At 54.7% G+C, this 7500-nt stretch overlaps 2 non-coding genes and 1 pseudogene across 2 annotated transcripts; all 3 read left to right on the forward strand.

Annotated features, from left to right (window-relative positions):
- The first annotated feature begins 4719 nt into the window (after nucleotides 1–4719).
- On the forward strand, nucleotides 4720–6628 carry LOC124725045. Its single transcript, XR_007006656.1, has one exon. It is a non-coding gene; the product is annotated as a small subunit ribosomal RNA (ribosomal RNA).
- Nucleotides 6629–6980: 352 nt separating this feature from the next.
- LOC124725050 lies at nucleotides 6981–7135 on the forward strand. The gene has a single exon (XR_007006658.1). It is a non-coding gene; the product is annotated as a 5.8S ribosomal RNA (ribosomal RNA).
- Nucleotides 7136–7323: 188 nt separating this feature from the next.
- Nucleotides 7324–7500, forward strand: part of LOC124725047 — a 4222-nt pseudogene continuing 4045 nt past the window's right edge.

Below are 7500 nucleotides of genomic sequence, written 5' to 3' on the forward strand. Positions count from 1 at the left end.
ACCTCCTGCAACGACGCCACCGCCATCTATGAGACGCCAAGCCGACTAAGACAGCGATGGCGCCACAGTGCCCGCCTTTCGACGCCACCCACAAAGCCTGCAGCCTCTGTCGACCATAGCACCCATTCTCCAGTGGCTCTGCCGCACGAAGCCGTGGACCGGCAATGACTCCACCCGCACCCGTTCGTGGACCACCCCAACCGCCAAACGCGCACCTCCAGCGGATGAACGGCGGACGTTTCCCGCACTCGTAAAGTGCAATCCACCCCTATAACTTGCGTTTCATGAAGAGTTATTTCCAATATGCGACATTCCCGCTGTCCCTATACATGAGCCGCGACCTGTACCACTTACGAGCGAGAGACGCGATCGCGTTGCTCACTGTACGGCGTCCGATACCGAGCCATCAGCATGTCGGTCCCCATGCGCGTTGCACTCGCACTCGCACTCGCAAAAACGTGGGGCAAATATATTACGCGGAAGAGTTATAACAGACCGAGCCCCACTGCATGGGGGGAGTCTTTGTCACTAATGTACACAGATAGAACATTGTGGACTGGAACCAGATTACCCGTACACACGGCGCTGATTAGTAATCAATGCAGAGCCATCAAACTACAGAAAATATATACAACTGTCCGTATACATGCTGAAAGAGTCTGCCCACAATGGGAACCACACGTCAGCCAGACACTCTGATCACGCACCACTCTCTGCTTCTAACAGGCGCACATACAATATGTAAGCACCAGCATGGAACAACATCCAGTGCATCCTCTCCGCCACATTACACAATCCACACTATCACACAACCAGACCAGGAGGTCCATGCGGAAAATAGAATATCCCACCCTTTCGACATCCACCATTGCGCAGATAAGGCACCAACACCCACACATGTCCTATACAACGGTGCACCCAACATCACAATAGTACCTCCTGTCACAGCGCACAAACAATGACATGAGTCAAAGACACAGGTCTGACACAAGCATAGAATTGGAGCGCCGCCTCTAATAAGCCAAAGGTGCATCCTGACGTGACAAATCTCATCATGTCACAAGCATTCACTTACTATAATCACTATCAACGAACCTGCCGCCCCGCCCCCCCCCCCCCCCCCCACACCTTTCCTTACAACAACGTGTAACCTAACCTAACCCATGTTGTACCTTAACCTAACCCATGTTGTACCTTAACCTAACCCATGTTGTGCCTTAACCTAACCCATGTTGTGCCTTAACCTAACCCATGTTGTCCCCTAACCTAACCCAAGTTGTCCCCTAACCTAACCCATGTTGTCCCTTAACCTAACCCATGTTGTGCCTTAACCTAACCCATGTTGTGCCTTAACCTAACCCATGTTGTCCCCTAACCTAACCCATGTTGTCCCCTAACCTAACCCATGTTGTGCCTTAACCTAACCCATGTTGTCCCCTAACCTAACCCATGTTGTGCCTTAACCTAACCCATGTTGTCCCCTAACCTAACCCATGTTGTCCCCTAACCTAACCCATGTTGTGCCTTAACCTAACCCATGTTGTGCCTTAACCTAACCCATGTTGTCCCCTAACCTAACCCAAGTTGTCCCCTAACCTAACCCATGTTGTCCCCTAACCTAACCCATGTTGTGCCTTAACCTAACCCATGTTGTGCCTTAACCTAACCCATGTTGTGCCTTAACCTAACCCATGTTGTCCCCTAACCTAACCCATGTTGTCCCCTAACCTAACCCATGTTGTGCCTTAACCTAACCCATGTTGTCCCCTAACCTAACCCATGTTGTGCCTTAACCTAACCCATGTTGTCCCCTAACCTAACCCATGTTGTCCCCTAACCTAACCCATGTTGTCCCCTAACCTAACCCATGTTGTGCCTTAACCTAACCCATGTTGTGCCTTAACCTAACCCATGTTGTCCCCTAACCTAACCCATGTTGTCCCCTAACCTAACCCATGTTGTCCCCTAACCTAACCCATGTTGTCCCCTAACCTAACCCATGTTGTCCCCTAACCTAACCCATGTTGTCCCCTAACCTAACCCATGTTGTCCCCTAACCTAACCCATGTTGTCCCCTAACCTAACCCATGTTGTCCCCTAACCTAACCCATGTTGTCCCCTAACCTAACCCATGTTGTGCCCTAACCTAACCCATGTTGTGCCCTAACCTAACCCATGTTGTGCCCTAACCTAACCCATGTTGTGCCTTAACCTAACCCATGTTGTGCCTTAACCTAACCCATGTTGTCCCCTAACCTAACCCAAGTTGTCCCCTAACCTAACCCATGTTGTCCCCTAACCTAACCCATGTTGTGCCTTAACCTAACCCATGTTGTGCCTTAACCTAACCCATGTTGTGCCTTAACCTAACCCATGTTGTCCCCTAACCTAACCCATGTTGTCCCCTAACCTAACCCATGTTGTGCCTTAACCTAACCCATGTTGTCCCCTAACCTAACCCATGTTGTGCCTTAACCTAACCCATGTTGTCCCCTAACCTAACCCATGTTGTCCCCTAACCTAACCCATGTTGTCCCCTAACCTAACCCATGTTGTGCCTTAACCTAACCCATGTTGTGCCTTAACCTAACCCATGTTGTGCCGTAACCTAACCCATGTTGTGCCTTAACCTAACCCATGTTGTGCCTTAACCTAACCCATGTTGTGCCTTAACCTAACCCATGTTGTGCCTTAACCTAACCCATGTTGTGCCTTAACCTAACCCACGTTGTCCCCTAACGTAACCCACGTTGTCCCCTAACGTAACCCACGTTGTCCCCTAACGTAACCCACGTTGTCCCCTAACGTAACCCACGTTGTCCCCTAACGTAACCCACGTTGTCCCCTAACGTAACCCACGTTGTCCCCTAACGTAACCCACGTTGTCGCCTATCGTAACCCACGTTGTCGCCTAAACCTGCTCTGTAATTGTTATACGACTCGTTCAATTAGTGTAGTGTTGCCCACCCGCAACCCTCGCAATATAGTTCGCTACTCGCACTGCCCGCTCCCCTGTGTATCGCTTCATGTTAAACACCTTGCAAGTCTTGCTGACTTTCCACATGCTCCTGCTGTACACTGTAATGTGGATGGCAGCAGGGCGTACATGCCGCCCCCCCCCCCCCCCCACCTCTCCCCACGTCCCCACCTTGCCCCCTGCCTTCGCAAGGTGGTTGGTGACAAGTTTGCATGTTCAATGCCCTTCGCATGCGACGTACGCAGGCTACGTTGTGGTGCGGCCTGTGTCAACTGTCCGCTGATGTCGTACGCGTGAACCACAATCTGTACTGCACATTCGTCCTTATGTACTGAATGATACATCGTGGCACATGTGTGACCGTACAACGACTGCGCCCAAAAACGGCGGACCATACAGTGCAAATATTGTGCACGCAGCTACGTGTCGTCTCCCTATGAGAGCTGGATTGCAGTGTGGTACGCCATAGAGACGTGTGGGAGGAACGGACGCCGTGGATGGCGATCAGCATGAGCTGTCTGTTGATGTATTCGGACCTAGTCGTCTCTCCTCACACACCGTGATGGCATGGTGCAGCGCGTTCCATATCTGCGACATGCTACAGAAGCCGGTTGACAGTCGTTCGAGCAATGGACATCGCATACGTACGGGGGCCACCTTCCACGTATTGTCTAGGCGTGCACATTTTGTTGCGTGTATGTGGGCAGACGTAGTGTGGCGTGACACCTGACACAGGCATGCAATAATGGTTGAAGTTGCAAATGGCGATGGACGCCTACGTTTTCTGGTGAAGTTACGCAAATGAAGAAATGGTAACCCGTTGTGGTGCGGTTGTTCTCGCTAGGGGTGAATCGGTGATGGCGACGATAGGTTGAGGTACTAACCGGTTGTTCCAGCGATACCCACCATGCCGACGAAACTGAACGGCATCTGGGTGTGAAGCGATACGCGGCGGTGGCTGGGTGGGACCGTCCCCGGCCGGTGAGGGGGCGCCTCCCGGCGTGCTGGCCGCGCGGTGCGTGGGCGCACGCGCTACAGCCGGCTGGTGGGGGCGGCCAGTGGCAGGCGCGCCGGCCGACGGACGCGGCAGGCGTCGCAGCTGCGCGCCGGCGCACCCTGCGCGCGGCGCCGTGCGGCCAAAGTAGGTCCTCGCGGGCCCGGTGCGAAGCGCGGTGGACATCTGCAGTGTGCTGGTCCGATTGAGGACTGTGTGCGTTGAGGATGCGCCGCCGCCCGGCGCTCGGCGCCGCGACGCCGTCTGCTGCTCGGTCGCCCCAGCGGTTCTCGCTGGTGGTTTGTATCGCAGCTGTGCGGATGTGTTGGCGTGTGCGCTGTGCTGGGAGAGTTCGCTTCGGCACCCAAGTGGGGCTTTTGTCCTTCTGTGGCGCTGGCGTTGGAGCTGCCGGTCACCGTAGGTGGCGCGTGTTGTCTCCCGCCGGCAATGCCACGACAGCACGCTCCCGGGCCTCTGTCGGCAGCGGCAAGCTCAGTTGGGAGCACGGGTGGTCGCACCGAAAGCGTCTACTCGCCTAACTCCGGGCGATTGCGCCTCTCTCGAACCCGACCAAGTACTTGGGACGGCGCTGCGCGCCGCCGGGACCTGAGAGGGTTTCGAGGTGTATTGTGCAGGGGAGCTCAGCCTCCTCCTGTTTGCAGAATGATTGAGCGGACGCTTGCGTGTTCGCGCGGGCCCCCGGGACACACTCCCGGGCGGCCGGCTGCTCAGCTCTAGTTGACGCAGCTCCCTGGTTGATCCTGCCAGTAGTCATATGCTTGTCTCAAAGATTAAGCCATGCATGTCTCAGTACAAGCCGCATTAAGGTGAAACCGCGAATGGCTCATTAAATCAGTTATGGTTCCTTAGATCGTACCCACGTTACTTGGATAACTGTGGTAATTCTAGAGCTAATACATGCAAACAGAGTCCCGACCAGAGATGGAAGGGACGCTTTTATTAGATCAAAACCAATCGGTCGGCTCGTCCGGTCCGTTTGCCTTGGTGACTCTGAATAACTTTGGGCTGATCGCACGGTCCTCGTACCGGCGACGCATCTTTCAAATGTCTGCCTTATCAACTGTCGATGGTAGGTTCTGCGCCTACCATGGTTGTAACGGGTAACGGGGAATCAGGGTTCGATTCCGGAGAGGGAGCCTGAGAAACGGCTACCACATCCAAGGAAGGCAGCAGGCGCGCAAATTACCCACTCCCGGCACGGGGAGGTAGTGACGAAAAATAACGATACGGGACTCATCCGAGGCCCCGTAATCGGAATGAGTACACTTTAAATCCTTTAACGAGTATCTATTGGAGGGCAAGTCTGGTGCCAGCAGCCGCGGTAATTCCAGCTCCAATAGCGTATATTAAAGTTGTTGCGGTTAAAAAGCTCGTAGTTGGATTTGTGTCCCACGCTGTTGGTTCACCGCCCGTCGGTGTTTAACTGGCATGTATCGTGGGACGTCCTGCCGGTGGGGCGAGCCGAAGGCGTGCGACCGCCCCGTGCGTGCTCGTGCGTCCCGAGGCGGACCCCGTTGAAATCCTACCAGGGTGCTCTTTATTGAGTGTCTCGGTGGGCCGGCACGTTTACTTTGAACAAATTAGAGTGCTTAAAGCAGGCAAGCCCGCCTGAATACTGTGTGCATGGAATAATGGAATAGGACCTCGGTTCTATTTTGTTGGTTTTCGGAACCCGAGGTAATGATTAATAGGGACAGGCGGGGGCATTCGTATTGCGACGTTAGAGGTGAAATTCTTGGATCGTCGCAAGACGAACAGAAGCGAAAGCATTTGCCAAGTATGTTTTCATTAATCAAGAACGAAAGTTAGAGGTTCGAAGGCGATCAGATACCGCCCTAGTTCTAACCATAAACGATGCCAGCCAGCGATCCGCCGCAGTTCCTCCGATGACTCGGCGGGCAGCCTCCGGGAAACCAAAGCTTTTGGGTTCCGGGGGAAGTATGGTTGCAAAGCTGAAACTTAAAGGAATTGACGGAAGGGCACCACCAGGAGTGGAGCCTGCGGCTTAATTTGACTCAACACGGGAAACCTCACCAGGCCCGGACACCGGAAGGATTGACAGATTGATAGCTCTTTCTTGATTCGGTGGGTGGTGGTGCATGGCCGTTCTTAGTTGGTGGAGCGATTTGTCTGGTTAATTCCGATAACGAACGAGACTCTAGCCTGCTAACTAGTCGCGTGACATCCTTCGTGCTGTCAGCGATTACTTTTCTTCTTAGAGGGACAGGCGGCTTCTAGCCGCACGAGATTGAGCAATAACAGGTCTGTGATGCCCTTAGATGTTCTGGGCCGCACGCGCGCTACACTGAAGGAATCAGCGTGTCTTCCTAGGCCGAAAGGTCGGGGTAACCCGCTGAACCTCCTTCGTGCTAGGGATTGGGGCTTGCAATTGTTCCCCATGAACGAGGAATTCCCAGTAAGCGCGAGTCATAAGCTCGCGTTGATTACGTCCCTGCCCTTTGTACACACCGCCCGTCGCTACTACCGATTGAATGATTTAGTGAGGTCTTCGGACTGGTACGCGGCATTGACTCTGTCGTTGCCGATGCTACCGGAAAGATGACCAAACTTGATCATTTAGAGGAAGTAAAAGTCGTAACAAGGTTTCCGTAGGTGAACCTGCGGAAGGATCATTACCGACTAGACTGCATGTCTTTCGATGTGCGTGTCGTGTCGCGCAACACGCTACCTGTACGGCTCGCAGTAGCCGTGCGCCGCGTGCGGAACCACGCGTGCCTCTCAAAACTAGCGGCAATGTTGTGTGGTACGAGCGCTGAAGCGCTGGAGCGGCTGGCCTGCGGCACCTGGCGCCTGGCGCCGGTTTTGAATGACTTTCGCCCGAGTGCCTGTCCGCTCCGGTGTGGAGCCGTACGACGCCCGTCGGCCGTGAGGCCGTTGGACACAGAACGCTGGAACAGGGGCCGCCACACGCCTCACTCCCGCCTATGCGACCGTCTCGAAAGAGACGGCGGAAACTTGAGAAAAGATCACCCAGGACGGTGGATCACTCGGCTCGTGGGTCGATGAAGAACGCAGCAAATTGCGCGTCGACATGTGAACTGCAGGACACATGAACATCGACGTTTCGAACGCACATTGCGGTCCATGGATTCCGTTCCCGGGCCACGTCTGGCTGAGGGTCGGCTACGTATACTGAAGCGCGCGGCGTTTGCCCCGCTTCGCAGACCTGGGAGTGTCGCGGCCGCCTGTGGGGCCGGCCGCGTCTCCTCAAACGTGCGATGCGCGCCCGTCGCCTGGCGGTTCGCATACCGGTACTTTCTCGGTAGCGTGCACAGCCGGCTGGCGGTGTGGCGTGCGACACCTCGTACAACGACCTCAGAGCAGGCGAGACTACCCGCTGAATTTAAGCATATTACTAAGCGGAGGAAAAGAAACTAACAAGGATTCCCCCAGTAGCGGCGAGCGAACAGGGAAGAGTCCAGCACCGAACCCCGCAGGCTGCCGCCTGTCGTGGCATGTGGTGTTTGGGAGGGTCCACTACCCCGAC

The sequence above is a fragment of the Schistocerca piceifrons genome, unplaced genomic scaffold (assembly GCF_021461385.2).
Source record: "Schistocerca piceifrons isolate TAMUIC-IGC-003096 unplaced genomic scaffold, iqSchPice1.1 HiC_scaffold_1024, whole genome shotgun sequence".
Classification (NCBI taxonomy): Eukaryota; Metazoa; Arthropoda; class Insecta; order Orthoptera; family Acrididae; genus Schistocerca; species Schistocerca piceifrons.